This window comes from Protopterus annectens, chromosome 4.part1 (assembly GCF_019279795.1).
Source record: "Protopterus annectens isolate FY-2018-M chromosome 4.part1, PAN1.0, whole genome shotgun sequence".
NCBI lineage: Eukaryota > Metazoa > Chordata > Ceratodontiformes > Protopteridae > Protopterus > Protopterus annectens.
In genome coordinates, this window is record NC_056734.1 from 224,339,067 (window position 1) to 224,358,229 (window position 19,163).

A 19,163-nucleotide genomic window follows, 5' to 3' on the forward strand; every position below is an offset into this window, starting at 1 on the left:
CACTCAACTAGGACAAAACTGTTACTCAGGCTTTGGTTTAATAGGGTGCCTAGTGTAGTGATGCTGCAAGTTCCTGCCTGAGTTCATATAGGATGCAGCCTGGTATGTTATCAGGTCCCATGGAGGCTGTATTTTTGGCCTTTGAGAGAGCAGTAATGACCTGATACCTAGATATAAGGGGAAAGGGGCAGGTATTGGGACTGTCCTGATTTACTGATGGGTGGACAGAAGGGTGAAATTTTCCCTGAATCTGTCAGCCAGCAAGTTTGCTATATCTATGGCATTTGTATATGTGGTGTCCATGGCCATCAGTTCTGAACTGATCTGGGTGTGAGATTACGGACTTATGTGAAGAAGACCTTATGACTGTCTCTAGTAGACGTGGCCAATTTGGACTCAAAATTTGCTTTGTAGGATTTCACCAGTGCTCTTATTTGCTTGTTTAGCCGAAGGAGAGATTGCTTCCAATTGGGCATCTGCTCCTTCTTGGTCCTGGTCAGCAATTTTTTTCTTCTGTTATAGAGCTTATTTATTGAAGATATCCACCAGACAGGTTTACTCTTCCTTGTGGAGGATAATTTAGTCCTGTCAGGTATTCCTAATTCCATGCATCTATATAAATGTTTGTACAGTAATTTGGTATAGATTTGGATACTGATGCCAGTTCCTAGAAAGGGGGAGGGGGATGTGAAGCTATTTATGTCATCCCTCTGGAGGCTGAAATCAGCTTTGGAGAAGTTTTTTGATTGACCCTAGCTAGAGGGGGGTTGGGGGGAGATGGTGACTTCAAACGTGACCGGTTTATGGTTGGATCTTACAAGGGAGGATGATACTGCAGGGATGCTGCAGTGGCTACTCATGTTGGTTAATACCAAGTCCAAGATATTATCACCTGTTGTGGGGGTATCGACTAGCTGTTCCAAAGCATTTGCATTTACAAAATTGAGGAATCTCTGGGTATTTGTGTTTTGGCAAGAGTAGTTCCTCCAGTCTATGTTTGGGTAGTTAAAGTAACCCAGGATCAGGGTAAAGGGTTGAATCTTGATAGATTTGAAGAGGTCTAGATAGCCAGTTTGGGCAACTTGGGTCAGATTTGGGGGCCGGTAGCTAACCATGATTTGTATAGGGATCTTGTCAATAGTTAACTGCACCTGGAGTGTCTCCTGTGCATCATACAGTTTGACCAGCCTGGAGGTGTGTATGTTCTTGCCGGAAAATGTGAAATAAATATTTTGAATCAAATCTGAATCCCGATAATCATTGTAAAAGTAAAGAAAATACTATGCATACTGACAGTATTGAACAGTGTGTTATGGTAATTGGGGGAAAGACAGTAGAGTAATGGGACATCAGTATGTTGGGGTATCCCTGGTCTATTATCCTGCCTATGGCTCGATATGACATTGATTTGGCTATGTATACAATCATGTTTGAATATGATGCAAGCTGGTGGCATCATCTCGCTATTAATTAAATGTCTCCTGTTTCTTAATAAATGATGTTATTTCTGAATATGATATCAGCTGGTGGTGTTAACTCACTATCAATGATATGGTTTCTGCCCCTTCATAGGTACGACCATATGTGAGTCTAATATAATTTAGTGGTACTACCTCAGTTTCAGTTATGTTGTTCAGTCTCCAAGGTTCTGTGAATGATATGATGTCTAGTATACATCTTCAACAGCTGACCTGAGTGCAGTGGGTACGCCAGAAGAAACACACATTTATTTATTTATCATCTTTTTAACAGGAAAGTCTGACTGGGACAGAGTCCATTTTCAGCGGACACCCAGGGAGAAACACTCCAGATGCATGTTTTTGGAATGTGGGAGGAAACTGGAGCACCCAGAGGAAACCCATAAGAATGCTGGGAGGACATGCCGACTCTGCACAGAAGGCAACCCAGCCAAGAATCAAACAGGAAAACCTCTTGTTGTGAGGTGACAATGCCAACTGCTGCACTACTGTGCTGCAAATTAATTTGTAAATCAATCTAGTATGAGACTAACACATAATTCCTTGGGAAAAACACAATACTGCACAGTGTCTGTTAACTTGGCTTTGGGTTACAGGCATAATATGTATACATGTAAGCTGAAATCACTGCATATAAATATGCATTGCCTTTAACTAGTTGAGTAATATATATTTATATATATATATATATATATATATATATATATATATATAGCCAACAGTCCGAATCCAACCCTACCGAACACTGTTTACCGAAACGGCTTTCACCAAAAAAGCAGTTTCGGTAAACGGAAGGTAAAACACACACACACACACACACACACACACACACACACACACACACACACACACACACACACACCATGTTTACACAGGGGGGCTTTGCCCCTCTGCACCCCCCATAGCCCCCTACTTTTATATTCTCACTCCGAGATCACACTACAGTGGGGAAAAGGGAATATTCCCTTATCCCCACTGTAGTCCGATCTCACCCACTACCACTTCCCCCTGATTCCCTGTACTTTTACAAAAGTTTCGTGAAAGCACTTTTTTCGTTAAAAAGTGCTTTCTCGAAACTGTGACAGCCCGTTTCACTTTCGGTGAAACAGTCTTTCGGTAGACTGTCCTAGACCCATATATATATATATATATATATATATATATATATATATATATATATATATATATATATATATATATATATATATATATATATATATATATATATATATATATCTATATGGATCTAGAACGTTTGATCAAAAGATCAAACATCTGAATCCATAACCACCAAACACACTTTAATGAAAAAGCTTTCATCAAAAAAGCGCTTTATAAGTGTGTTAATAAAAAACAAAGCAAAAAAAACACTACATTTATGTTTCTGCTGCACCTCCCATGTGGAGGACTGTGCCCCACACAACCCCCTTCTTTAATATTCTCCCTCCAAAACTGCACTACAGTGGGGAAAAGGGAATTTTCCCTTATTTGCACGGTAGTACAGCCTCGACAACAGGCATACTTATGCAAAAGTGTTTCTTCAGTGAAAGCTCTTTCGCTTAAGTATGCTCACCCTAAATGGATTCGGACATTTGATCTTTTGAGCAAACTTCCTAGATCCATATATATATATATATATATATATATATATATATATATATATATATATATGTATATATATATGGGTCTACTTCAAAACGTTGAATTACTATAACACTGAACCACAAAACATTGAGACCACAATATCAGAAGTTCAGAACACTGAAAAGTTAGAACATCGAAATTACATAACAATGGAAATTTAAATCGAGTCTTATATCATTGAAAGTGTTACATGGTTATGGTTTAAAGTGTTAATTTTGTGGTACCACTTTAAGAAATTGTATGTAGCAAACAAACATGGCGGATGGTACATTTGGTTGTTAAGAGAAATTGTCAGGTTATATAGTAAAAGTTTATCAGATAATGATTGAGCATTGTTGTATTTGAGTGACGGATTTATTAGTTTGAAAGAAGTCATGTTAGTGTTGTGGAAAGTGATGGGATAAGTGAATAGAGGAGTAAGTTTTTATTTTGGCAGTATGTACATGCTGTCAGGAAAGTAGAGGTACATGTTTGAGATAGTATTTGTATATTCTGTATGACAAACACAAACTAAAAAAAATGAAAATATCCAAACCCAGAAAAAACTGAATGGAATAAATAACCAAGAACACTGCACCAAAAATAAAAATCCAACAGTTTTATTCCACCACGATAAGAGTTTAGCGCTTTTGTCAAAAGTACATAAAATTGACTTCTTCAGAACTACATGACACACATAATGCTGATTTAAATAGCCTGCCTACTCAACAATTAGTCAAACAAGAATGATGTAATTTCCTGCTAAAAAAGTATGTCATTTCCTGTTAGAAAAAGATATTATTCCATGCTAAAAAAGTACCACCTCACTAAAATAATACAACTGAATTACTGATCCAGTGATCCCCCAAAAATAGAGCTTATGTTAAAAACAATATATAAAAAAAAGCTTTTAGTTTTAACATAGAACTAATAGAAATGTTATCATTGAGCCCAGGTGGCACACATGTATTTAACCTTATTTGTCACTTGAGCTCTAAATATTCAAGAAAACCATCGAAAGGTCCAACCTTTTACCCAAGTCGACCTGCTCTAATACAAAAAACTTGAAACAGTGTGTGGGATATAATTTAATATGCTTAAATAAGGTGTTGGTCTCCTTATGTTTGTTAATATCATAACTGTGTTGATAGATCAATAATTCAGTTGTATTATTTTAGTATTTGTGGTGGAGGAGGTATTACTAATGTATGAATTGTAACAGTCGATGTTATGGGATGCGATGATTTAAATTTGCAGCATTATGTGGTTTCATTGTTATGGTCTCAATGTTTTGTGGTTCAACATTATAGTAATTCAGTGTTTTGAAATAGACCCATATACATATACATATATATATATATATATATATATATATATATATATATATATATATATGTATGGGTCCTCTTCAAATTACCGAAACGCCAGTTCGCCGACACGCGGAAGAGGAACGCGAAAGGACTGACAATGCAGTTGACCGACATGCTGAAATCCCGACAGCTGGAAGACCAACAAGGGGAACGTGTAAGCGTGACTTGGTAAGTATGCGCTAGTGAGGGATTTAGGATTAGGGAGCAGACAGGTAAGTGTGCAATAGTGAGGGATTTAGGGTTAGGGTGTGTGAAAGGTGAGTGTGCGGTAGTGTCGGAGTTAGGGTTTGGGTAATGTAAGTGTGTGTTAGTGACGGGTTTATGTTTTAGGGTGGGTTAAGTAAGTTAGGAATAGGGTGCAGGTAGGGTAAGTGTCTGGTACTGTCGGACCTTAGGGTTAGGTGGGTTAAGTGAGTTAGGTTAGGGTGCAGGTAGGGTAAGTGTGTGGTAGTGTTGGACCTTAGGGTTAGGGGTGGGTTAAGTGAGTTAGGGTTAGGTGCAGGTAGGGTAAGTGCGGTAGTGTCGGATCTTAGGGTTAGGTGGGTTAAGTGAGTTAGGGTTAGGTGCAGGTAGGGTAAGTGTGGTAGTGTCGGACCTTAGGGTTAGGGTTTGGTTAGGGCTAGTGGATATGTAATGTAGTGTAATGTGTTGTTTACGTGTAGTGTGTCGGTGTAATGGTGTTCGGTGTTTTGCGTTGTCGGTATTGTGTGTTGTCGGTTGTTTGGTGTCGGTGGTTTGTGTGTCGGTGAACTGGCGTGTCGGTGTTCTAAAGTAGACCCATATATATATATATATATATATATATATATATATATATATATGGATCCCATTTGATCCAGCGAATTTACTTTTCATCAAAACGTAAATTCGCGACCTGACTTTCACAAAAGCGCATTTTTTTGAAAATGCACTTTCGTTTAAAAAGAAAAATAGAAATAAAAAAAACAGAAAAGAAATAAAAACATGCAGTTTGCATGTAACATTAGTTGTACATCAATGTTTAGAGTTGATGTACAACTAAGCAAACTATTGTTGAGATTGTGGTACAGTGGGGATAAGGGAATATTCCCTTTTCCCCACTGTAGTGCAATCTCAGATTGAGAATATTAAAGTGTGGGGGGTGTGGGGGGTGCAGGGGGGCTTGTCTCCCTGCATAATAGTGTTTAATGTGTTTTTTTTTTAGGTATTGTTTTCCTTTTTATAAGAAAGTGCATTTTCAAAAAAATGCACTTTTTTGAAAGTGAGGTTGCGAATTTACGTTTTGATGAAAAAATTTGCTGGATCAAAGTAGATCCATTGAGATATATATATATATATATATATATATATATATATATATATATAATAGATCTACTTTAATCCAGCAAATTTACATTTGATCGAAAATACATCTTCTGTTAACAAGCAGTTGTGCAGTAAATCACAAACCAGCACTAAATTGCTTCAAATATGCTCTGGGTTGTCCTGCTGCAGTCTGTGTAGATTTATAGTTGACTAGACCTCTTAGGATGGCTAGAGTTTACCTGTCTACAAGCATACCTCTCAACCTCTTAGAACAAAAAAATCTGGACAATGCCATAAATGGAGGGGACAAAAGCCAGAGAATATGTAAAATTTTTAAATATTGCTCTTACAAATGTAGAAAGTTGATAGAATTACAGGTTTTGCATTAGCATTAATTTTCTGAAGGGTGTGAAATTTGAATGTTTAATGTCTGTCATTATTTTCTGACTTTAGCCCTCAATGATTTACCAACAGACTGCCAGAAAACCACAATTTCATGAGGAACAGACAGAATATTCTCCAAAAATCTGTGCATTTGAGAGGTATGTCTGCAAGCTATACTTTTCTAGCAAAAAGAGTGAAAATCAGAGTTAAAAAAAAACTTTAAATCAAAATAAATCTTTTTTCTACAGGATCTCCCTTTCTAACAATGAATGGTGAAAATCACAAGTAAAAACGTATATATAGATCAAAATAAATCTTCCCTTACTAAACAGTTGGACAATAAATCACAAACCAACACTGGATTGTTTCAGATAAACTCTGGATTGCCCCGTCTGGATTTGCATGTCTACAATCTGTCCCTTTCCAAAATCAAACAGTGAAAATCAGAGGTAATATATATATATATATATATATATATATATATATATATATATATATATATATATATATATAAATCAAAATATTGATGCATGGCCCTAAATTGCAGATGTCACATTACATATACCATTTATGCCCTGCTTGCATGCTTAAAAATGCCCTCTGTATGGGGATGATCTGTATATGAAAAGTCACATTCCAATATTTGCAAAATCTTTGCTTGCACATATTATAGTTCATATAATGACTTGAGTGCATTAATGTGTGATATTTAACTGCAATTGCTTGCTATAGTTACATACAATAACTGTAGAGCTACTTTGCTTTAGCAGAAGCTTAGCTTTCCATAGGTATACAAAACTTGTTTGCCCCACAGTTGGCTCAACTGTGATACAGATGTAAATTACCCCTGTGGATGTAATGCACATAAAACAAGTGACCTTATTTGGAAAACATGTACACAGTCCTGTCTCTGTGGAGTCAGACACCCCACATCAAAATCTTTCTGTGCAGTTATCATGCTGTGATTGCAGTAGGTCTACAGTGCTGGATGTGTACTGCACAGAACCATAGTATTAACCATTGTGCATTTTATACTGGTACAATTAGCAGTAACCTATCATGGATGGTAAACATGCACACCAGTGCTGTATGTGCAACAGGCCTGATTAAAGTCCATTTGTTCTTGTATTCTATCATTTCAGTAGCATTTACATATAGCTTTCTGTGTTTATGTAGAGATGTCCCTCTGTTGGAGCAGATACATTTTGTCGATACTTTGACATAAAAACTGCTGTGTATATTATGATTATCATATTTACAGTGTGGCTTTGTGGCAAGATATTGGCCTCCTATCTCTAGGGTTAATGGATCTATCCTAAATTCTACTCTTGTAATCCTACATGTGTCTGGATCTTCTTTACATGTAGCTTGTTTCATTTATGTACATGACTTGAGTAGCATACCTAGGGCATGTATACCATTCTGTACATCTGAATCTGGGCTATGGTATCTTTTTTGGACAGGTGTTATCCCATATAGTACCATTGAATCTGATCCTTCAATGAGATAATCACACAGCTGACAGCACCACAACAATGACATTGTGTATAATGATGCATTACTATGCATTTGTTGTTACAGTCGGCTATGTGTAGATCTCAACCCTCCATTGTTAATGTTTTGGCACAATTCCATACCCCTCACCTGTGCTGTTAGCCTGTTTAAGGTACATATGCTACATACTACACCATTTTTTGCAAGTTTCTTCCTCACCTTATTTTCCTCTACCATTTAATAATAACTCACCAGTCCTTCATCTCTCTAAAGAAAAAAAAGTAAATAAATAATATCTATATATATATATATATATATATATATATATATATATATATATATATATATTTATATATATATATATATATCTATATGTGTGTAAAAAAAAAAAAAAACAACAAAAAATCAACCATGTCCCTCTGACCCTCTGTCTGACACTCTTTTCTCTTCCTCCATGTCTGTCACCCCTCTTTACTCTCACCATCTTCTACTATCCTATTTCCCCCACTCCTTTGGGTGTGTGTGTGTTGTGTTTGTTTCCCCACATAGCCCTCTCCCCTCATTATTTTTAGGTGTCTGTGTACTGCTATGGTAGTAGCATGGTGTGTCACGTAAAATCACCACAACTGTTTTAACTTTTTTATGTTCTCAACTATTCAATGGAATCCGCAGCATTCTGATATTTTATATGTCCATAAATCTGAATAATTAACATAATGTACTCATCCCTATGTTATATATTTCAAATTGTTTGACTATACATGTAAACCTTATTTCATGCGTTTGCTACATTTATAACAGAAACACATACTTCTTTAGCATCTGCAGTATATCTGTGTGCATGTTTACATAAGTAGAACATTTCCAAAGTAGACATTATTTCTCTTGAGCAGTTAATTTTGATGTATTGCATTTCTGCCTTTTAGCCTTTGTACTTGCACTGATTTATCTGAACTTCTGCATTGTCCTTTGATACTCACTGAAGGCTACTCACCTACATGCTAATTCTGAATTAAATCTCATTTACGTATTACACTGCATGGTAAGATTTTTCCACTATACTCAGTAGACCTGTACCAATCTTTTTTAATCCAGCACTACATCTGTCTATTTTTTTTTTTCTTGCATATTTTACTATAGACATAATTATGCTGTGTATTTTTCATTACTTTAATTAGAATATAGCTGAAAGAGGGCCTAGAGGTCCCATTTACTTACTTGGTGAATAAATGAAGTATACAACGTATTCATGATGCAGGTGCTCTGCTTAGCCACAATAATTCTTCCTTCACTCCCAGTGCAGGTTCAACAGATTGCAAACTGGGTAACAAAACAAGGAAACCTCAGTGGATCCCCACAGTTTTTTAAAAAGGATACAGCTGAACTTAATGCTACTAGTCCACTTAGATGGTCATTTTAAGGATCAGTAGCTAAAAATGGTAATTTTAGAACAACACACTGATTAATAAGAATACTTATCATTTTGGTTCTAATTTACATTGAGGATATTAATAGGATACTCAGCAAAAATAAATCCAAAGGTCCAATGATTATTTTATAAACCATCAAAATTCAGTAGTTATAGGAAAAAACAAAACAAAAAATGATGGTCATTATAAGGCATGTACTGCAGGTGACTGTTAATGAACTTAGCTTTCCAATTGCCCCAAGACACTGTCTGGTTAAATTACTTGATTACTTGCTCATGGTCATATAGTAGGCAATTAAAAGCTGAGGGACAAAAGCGCTGTACCATAGGAAGTACCAAGTTAATATACTGCAGCCTTAATTCTTTGCACCCACTGTAACATCACAAATAATGACAATATGTTTGTGGGTGTGTATGTGCATGTGCACATATGTGTGTGTGTGTGTGTGTGTGTGTGTGTGTGTGTGTGTGTGTGTGTGTGTGTGTGTGTGTGTATGTGTGTAAATGTTAGTATCTCCTTGTATTATTTATTTATTTATATGCCAATGTATAGTGTAAGTGGCACACTATGCTGAATCTATGATGTGCAGGAATTAACTCATTTACTTATTTGCTGTTATTTACCAGAAAAGTCCAACTGGCACAAGATACCTTTTCAGTGGGCACTCAGGGTGAAAAGCTCCAATCAGTAGGCAAAAGTAAAGAGAATCTTTACAAAACAAGTTTGACATTTATACAAATAGCAAATGCATGCAATGATATTACAAACAAAGTGCAATCTCCAAGTAATTCAAAAGAAATGTTATTGGATGAAGAATATTATAAGCAGAAAGACAAACAGATAGTATGACATGTCTGGGGAATGCAAGGCTGTAGAGGCATATATGTTTAGGTTGTACTATTATCTTTTGCAACTATTTACATATATAGAGATTGCTGATGATATTTTTTTCACAGGTGGTTAGACAGTATTTATGGAATGAGAATAGATGACAGTATGAATGTGAAAAACTCTGCAGTTCATAATGTATGAGTTCTTCTGGCAGCTCCTTACCCATTCTTGTACAGTAGGAACCATTTGCATCACATTATGGACACGGTCTGTTACTCTATGACTGGTATCATGGTCACCCCATTCATCAAGCCTATACTGGCCTTTCTTATGTGGACAAGCTCACACATTTGTCAGAGCAGCTGTGGGCCAGTTGTGCTATAACCATCAGTTATAAGAACAATGCTTTGCATTTGTTTTGCATTTTTCAGCTACTCTGTTATTAGGCCTGTGTATGCCACTGTGTAAAAATCTGGTCACCAGATGTGTACAGATCTGTGTTTGATTATTCCTCTATGGAGCTGTGTGTATTTGGTATTGCCTCCTGGTATTTAAAGAAAATTAGATGCAGCTTCCTGCATGTCCTGGTTTTGGATGTAGCTTTATTCCATTGCCATGTTAGGTAACAGATATGCCTGGGGATTCAATAAACTGTGTGTAGGCTTAGCTCAAAACCTACATGGAGTTTATGTGTTTCCGCAGTAAGCAGCAAAGTTAATTGCATATGCATGCTGCACACTGTGTTTAAATGTAAGCAAGCATGGCTTCATGGCCAGCAGCAGTGTTGCTAGCCAGGAAACCACATAAAGTAACATGGACAGCAGCAGATGTGTAAACTTGTTTACCTAAGGGCAAACTATGCCTGCATATTTCAGCAGAATGCCACAATGATTACCTGGGTTATAGGTTCATACATTCATAGGTTCATAGGTAAGTACTAGACTATCTGCCCAAGGGCATTAATAAACCTAGCCAGAATGTGTTGGCTTTCGCCACCCCCTTACATTAGTTTCCTGTGCCTCTGTCCAGCAGAGCCATTAGTTCCCTGTGCCACTGTCCAGAAGAGCCACTGCAGTGATCCCTGTGGTAAATGTTCTGTTTCCCATCCACCCGTCAAGGTTTCTCTTGAAGAGTGTTAGTGAGGGGCTCTGCCTGATGTATATTGGAATCCTGTTCCAAAGCATGAGGAGTCTCTGGGACAGGAATCTATCTCTCTAGCATGTCCTATTTATTGTTGTGGTGAGGTTTATATCTCTAGAACGTGTGGCTCTCCGGGATTTGTTTTTTTTTTTTAGGTGGAGCATGTCCATCAATTCTGGGTTTGACATGGTCTTGTATGTCAGGCAGAGATCACCTCTGAGTAAGCGGTATGCAACCGAGTACAGCTGGAGTTTCTTCAGTCAGGCTTCATAGGGCATCTGTTTGAGGCCAGTAATCCTCTTGGTGAGGTACTTTTGTGGTCTTTACAGCTGCTGCAGGTGTCTTGTAAGGTACATCCCAAATGGGGCATTGTATTCTATGATGGGTCTAATGAGTGATGACTAGAGAGGCACAATAACCTATTTTGTTCTCGATGTGAACCATTTTGTGATTAGGTGGGCCGCATAGAAGGATTTTCTAACCACCTTGGCAATATGATTATCAAAGGAGAGATTACTATCTACTTGTGTCCCCAGATCCCTTAGTACATTTTCTGTATTTAGGGGACTACCACCTACGTGGTAGTTTGCGGGTACTTTGTTTTTTCCAAAGGGGGTGACATGCACTTTTTGGCATTTAGTTTGAGGCCATGATTTTGACACCAGGTATCTGTCTCAGTGAGACCCATCTGGGGGGTGTCTTTATCAGCTGGAGATGGGGCTTGGGGGGGGGGTGAAGTTTGCCCTAAATCTGTCATGCCCTAATCTGCTGTACATTACCATGTTTCACCCATCCTCTTTCCCTGTGTTCATTCCTAAAATCCACGTTTGCTCCTATTCAATAAACACACTTCATCCAACTTTTTATTTATAATGCAGTCTATGCACCCTATTTATTTATTAATAAAGTAATGCATATAGTTCCAACCCATTATACGAAAGTGTATACAGTGCAGAGTAGTGTGAAAACCTTTTTCAGGCACACTGAACAAATGTTGCGTAAAGGATCAGGAAGGGTGCATAGACTGCATTATAAATAAAAAGTTGGGTGAAGTGTGTTTATTGAATAGGAGCAAACATGGATTTTAGGAATGAACACAGAGAAAGAGGATGGGTGAAACATGGTAATGTACAGCAGATTAGGGCATGACAGATTTAGAGCAAAGTTCACCCCCCATGGCCCCACCTCCCATACCCCAAAACATACCTGACACCAGGCCTCTTCCAAGTATCTCTAGAGATCAGGTCATATCTGAGCTCTCCAAGGCTAAAAAAAACCTCAGTGGTAGAAGATAACATCCCAGGTTGTTTATGAAGTAATCTAAAACAGGAATTAGTGGATCCACTTAGCTTCCTCTTTAAACATAGCCTGAGAACTGGCTTTGTTCCAGCAGAATGGAAAACAGCAACAGTAATCCCCTTGCCCAAAGTGGGATTGTGAACTGACCCTGTGGTCTATAGGCCCATAATTCTAACCAGTCTCATTTGCAAGGCCATGGAAATAAACATCATAGACCTTATCAACAAGGACATGGGTGACCTTCAAACTCTAGCCTCAACCCAATTTGGCTTTGTTTAAACCTAGTAGAGGTCTTTGAGAAAGTCACCAAAGCCCTGGATGAAGGTAAGACCATGCACACCACCAGTCTTGACCTGGCCAAGGCTTTTAGCACAATCCCCTACTCAGGTATCATTGAGAAACTTTCCCAGCTGGTGACTAACCCTTATATCACTAGGTAGGTAGCCATCTGGCTCATTGACAGAACACATACTGTCAACGTTGGTGACTCAATCTCTACCAGTAGAGCCATCACCAGTAGTGTACCACAAGGATCTGTGCTGGGCCCTTCACTGTTTGGAATATATTTCTCAGAAGTTCAGGCTAAAGTAGATGGCCTTAGGCTTACCAGAATTGCTAATGATCGCAAATTGGGTGCAATCATTGGGTCCCCCAGTGATGATAGTATATTACAGTATGGGCTAACACAGATAAATGATTGGTGCAACACCATGGTCTAAAACGAAATGCATAAAGGTGCCATTATTCTAGAATTTGGCAAAGTGGAATTTTCCACTAATTACAGTATTAGCAACATCCCCCCTAAGCTCAAACCCAGTGGTATAAGACCTGGGAACATAGATAGATAGCAATCTGAACTTTGACCATCAAGTTTACACAGTGGCAAGGAAAGCCTTCTATGTCATGTACTCATAAGTAAGGGCATCACATCCAGGTCAGAAGATGTTATAACACTACTGTTCTCAGCCCTTATCAGACCACTGATAGATTCCAATGCTGCCTTTTTCATGTACCTCACTAGACACTTGCAGCAGCTAGAGAAACCACAGGAGTTTCACACCAAGACAATACAGGGCCTCCAAATCATGCCATGATGTGTATGGATAGACTGAAAGCCCTGTCCTTGTGCTCTGTATCATATAGGCTGCTAAGAAGTGGCTTGTGCCTGGCCTACAGGGAAGTCTTTGACACTGCCTTGACAGAAATGCTGCACATTTACAAATCTAATGGCACAAGAGTCACTTTCTCTAGGGATCTCAACCTAGCCTGTGACATTAACAGAACATGCTTGAGAAACAGCTATATCTTCCAGAGACTGCCACTTCTCCGGAATAAACTTCCAAATCATGTGACACAGAGCTCATCACTGACCCTATTCAAGTGCAACCTAGACAAATGGATGGGAGACTACAAATTGACTCCAGGAGTGGCATCCATGTCCCTTATAGTCAGGAGTAGTCGGTGTTGACCATATATTCATTCTGTAAATTATGTATACCTAATAAGGACAATCGGGGCTTCTTGGGATGAGCATGGCTAGGTTTGTAAGGGGTCTAGGGCTGCTAGTCTAGTAACCTCCTATGAACCTATGTCAACAGTTCTCTGGAGGCATATCACTATAGCTGTTATAGAAGGAGCATGTAATTCAATGGCAGCAATGGCTATCAATAAATTAGCTCACATCACAGATTGTAATACCCTCTTGTAGACATACTGTGCATCCGCACCTCATCATAGCAAGTCAATGGCAGCAACATTGACATTTCAACTGATAATAGGGGCATATAACACTATTAAGCTGACTGAGCAACATAACATGAAGTCCTAGCCATTATTATAACATGAAAATAAAAATGCCTATATGTACATTATGGAAGAAAGTAAGACTATTCTGCATACATGTATATTTGTTGGATTGTATTGCATTCTGCCACTGTTCATATAGGACATGTGTACCATACCATGACAGAATTAGCAACCTCACATGCAGTGGTCTGGAGATGACTTGCATAGGCTCATGGAAGGACTCTGTTTCATGATGTGTGTATGCATATTTGACATGAATACATCCTTCAGTCCTTTGCAAGAAGGATGTCATGTGGCCAGAGGACAAAGGAGGATGTGTGAGTCTATGTGAAAGGTACCCCAAGTGGCAGTGAAATGAAGAGCTATTTCAAAAGATCACGCAATGACCATAATGTACCAGCAACCAGGCATACAGCAGTACACTGGGTCTGATATGAAAAATTACACATGTGTAGGCATAGAACATGAATGCCATGCAGTGTCACAGTAGCAGCACCACATATGTCTGACTGTAACACTGTCATGTTGAACTTTATGGACTATGATAGCACTATTGTATGATAAGGAGAATATGCTGTGAACTGAGTAGGGCATGGATGTGGAGTCACATCCCTGTGTAAAATTTCCTCAAAAGTGATAGTTCTGTGTATAGTCACATAAGTAGCTTGCTATCAGATTAAAACACCTATATGTGTAGTTAAAGTAGATTGCAAACACAGTAGTTAATGTTACTGCCATAGCACAGGTTTGTCTTGAATGCTGTCAGAATGCATGTTACATAGGATGGCATAATCATTGTATGTTACAAGATGTTTGGATGAGTGTGGGACTTGGCTGTGGACTCATATATTGTTCTAAACCTACCTATTTGCAGAGCACAGTACTTAACACAAGTGCCACAACACAATTATGGCTTTTATAGTGTCAGAGAATACTTTATAGCTGATGACATCAGCAGAGTCTGGTGAGAAGATGCTAATAGCAGAATCCCACATGCTGGTGTAAAATGCTGTCGCTAATGTCAACCAAGTGAACAAACAAACACACACACACACACACACACACACACACACACACACACACACACACACACACACACACACACACACACGCCAGTTGACTGCAGTCAGAACAGAACCCCTACCCAAGTACACTAACTAGGGGCCTTAGTATTTAATGCAAGCATCACAGCACAGGATTGGCTTGGAGAATGCTGGACAACACTTTATATGTTATGACAGCAGTGTCTGATGAGGAGAAAATGGTAATAGCAGTGTCACACATCCTAGTGTAAAATGCTGTCTTTAATATCAACCACACACACACACACACACACACACACACACACACACACACACACACACACACACACACACACACACACACACATACATTGACCACAGTGAGATTAGAACTCTTATCTAAGTACATAGACTAGAGAATTCAGTACTTAATGCAAGTACAACAGCACAAGTTTGACTTATACAGAGCTGCAGGACAATTTATAGTGGATGATATCATCACTGGATGTTTGAGAAAAGATGTTGGGAGGCCTGAATAAAATGGATGTGTAGGCATGCACAACTGTCAAAATGTTGGTACTCCATTGGATTGTAGAGATGACTACACAGTAGTGAGGATACACAGTTATGCTCTTCTGACTAAACTCACACACACACGCACACACACACACACACACACACACACACACACACACACACACACACACACACACACACACACACACACACACACACACACACACACACATACACACACACACACACACACACACACACACACAAAACAGTTGACTGCAGTGAGAACAGAACACCTACCTAAGTACAGAAACTAAACAACTCAGTACTTAATGCAAGTACCATGGCACAAGTCTGACTTTTATAAGGCTGCAGGACAATTTATAGTGGATGACATCATCACTGGATGTTTGAGAGAAATGTTAGGGGGTCTGTCTGAAATGGATAGCTAGCAATGTACAACTGTCAAGATATTAAAGATTGATAAGTGTACAAAGTGTAGCATTTGGCATTTGCTGTTGTTTCTCCAATGTGCAGGTATACCTTAAAAAGACAGCTCTGCAAACTGCATGCAAACAGCTGTCCACATTACTACTAATATTGGAAAATCTGAATATGTATTGCCAGTATAACTATGTCCATGGTATATAAGAAAGCATTTTTTATTTATTTTTATAGTGTAGTTGATATATTTCTGAATAAGTACTGAGAGACCAAGTTTCAAGTGCATGGGAGCAGGTAACAGATGGCTACAATGTAAATGTGTGTTATTTCCTTAAAACTTGCCTTCCCTTTGTTTGTGTTTTACATGTACTTTCATGGGATGAAGACTAAATGGACAGTAAACATAAGTAATACCCGCTATTGTGCATTTTCCATAGCACACCATTGAGCAGCTGGTTTGCAGGATCAATGGCAATGTGCTTGCGCATATGATACAAATTTATACTGCCTTCCCCATTTGTACAGAGTTCAGTGATGAGCAAATGCAAACCTCTGCTTCACTGATAAAATTTTGGATAGTACTGATTGTAAGAAACACACCTGCTGTCCGAATGACTCTGCGGCACAAGGTGTAAATGCATTAACAGATTTTGTTTTGAGTCCCGATGATATGCGGTTTGAATCCAGATGTATCTAAAAGTTTATAATATGTATTTATAATACAATTACATAATTCTTTATTCCACATTCAATGTCTGTTACCTTAGCATGCATATTTAAGCAGCATTACATGGAGGTAACTGCACCACTGAAGAGCCGTTCACTGTCACTCAACATTAGTGCATGATGCCAAATTCCACATAAACACAGAGGAAAAAAGTGAAGGCTTCATTTTTTTTCACTTAAGTGTGTGGTGTGTGATTCTATTTTTGACCAGATTAAAGGTGTTAAAATTAGATAGATAAGAAATTGATGAAATGGGGAGCAAGCAGGGGAAGAACAAAGGGGAAGCAATACAGGAATGTGCAAGATAACGAACCATAGCTATCCACTTCTTCAATGGTGTAAAATAAAGATATGTACAGAATATTAGTTGAATTTGGATGGTCACCTCAACAAAGAGGAGTGAAAGCAACAAAATCATGTTGTATAGCCAATTGGTCCAAACCGTGTGTGTGTCAAGAAGACACATTTGTGAAATGGAGGGCTATGCATGGGACAATATATTTTTTGTGGGACAAGTGCCCATTTTTTTTTACTTCAGTAGAAGAGGAATGTTGGGTAAGGGAAATAGGTATTTCTGGGTCAGCTAAGTAGGGTAGGTGAGAAAGCAGGTGCAAACAAACAGGAAAAACAAGACAATGCACAGAGATGGTGAGGGGCACGACTAGTTGGGGGACACCATGATTGGGGTTAGGGAGGGGACAACAGATACCATGCCCATCAAACATGGGGACAGTGAAAATCTAGTTCTCACCCGCAGGACTGTCATCACTGTCCCCTTACTCCACTGGCTGTTGGAGTGCTTGATGTCTTCTCCTGCAGACAGCAAAAGTGAGCATCTTCTCCATCTGGCATAGGCATGCAGCAATGGTGCTGTGCATGACCCTATTCACCAAGTGTGGCATCTCCTGGCAGGTGATAAAATCCCCCTTTCTCTGCTACTACTCCCAGAGGGTACCATAGCACCAGTTGCCAAGGTAGTGCTACCTGATGTGAAGGGCCCAGATAGTGCAGGGGCTGCAGAGGGAATACTGCCAGGTTGGGTCCTAGATGTGCTGGGTATCAGTGCTGGAGCCTGTGGATCTGGGCCAGGCTGAGCCATGGTGATAGGCTTACCTCCCTGTGCTATAAAGAATTTTGTGATTTGTCAGAGATGGATGACATGGAACTGTTTTGATGACACATAGAAAAAAAAAGAGAGATAAGATTTGGGATAAGAGTGAAACAGAGATAATTAGTACCACCATATGTGACATATAATGCATTATCACAATAATTAAGTATTTTATCTCTAATTTTACAGTGAAGTATACTTCTTAACAACTACATACTATTTTAGGATTGCTCAAAGCAACCCTTGCAATGTGCATATATTATATATTGCACATATGCTTTGTCCAGGTAGAGATTAAGTTAGCAGCAGGGCATGTATGCCATTTTTGTTGAAATTAATTTATGTAATATTTTAAAAGATTTTACTATATATTGGTTAATTGTGGAATTTGAAACCACAACATCTGATTACAGTATTAGACTTGACTCCTACAGCTGACTTATGCTACAGACGGAAGCACTCATTCTTGCTTTTACAGTTAGGATATGTGTGCTTACTTTGTTACAACTGTATAGAAGAATACTTGAGCTAAAATAATAATTATTTTGTGCTGCATACATACCCTTTGCTTCCCTCAGTCTCTCTAGATGCTCAGCATGTCCATCTCTATTCACCATAATCACTTGTTTGGCTGTGGAATAAAGAGAAGAAAACAAGAAAACAGAATTATGCATACCAGTCTTCCTATATGCAGCTTTCTATCAACTATAAATTCTCTTTATCAGTAGTATACTTACACAGCTGTTGCATGTCTGCAGTTCTGAGCTCATCCAGCCACTGGTTGAATGTATCCCACTTGTGCCTTTTCAGGTTGTTAAAATGATGCCTACACTGTTCTCCAGTGAGTGGAATTCCAGTCAAACTGGCGACAGCCTTGGCCAGACTATTCCATGCCTCTGACTTGTACTGAGAGCTGGTATAGTCCCCCTGCAAGAGCCTTTGGCTGTGGCAATTTACAAGGAGTCCAATGAAGATTTTGGACTCCTCAACACACAGTGTCTGCACACTAAACTGGGCACCTTCCCTTCTACCACCAGGCATGTCTGACCAGGGAAAACATCAATAGTTCAAGGCGATTTCCCAACAATGTGTGTTATTGCATTTACTGATAGTTCACAAACCCAAACAACAATGCCGACCACATTTGCATGATGTATAGTAAACAGCAACAGTGCCAAATAGAGAGGAAAGCATTTTTTTTAAAA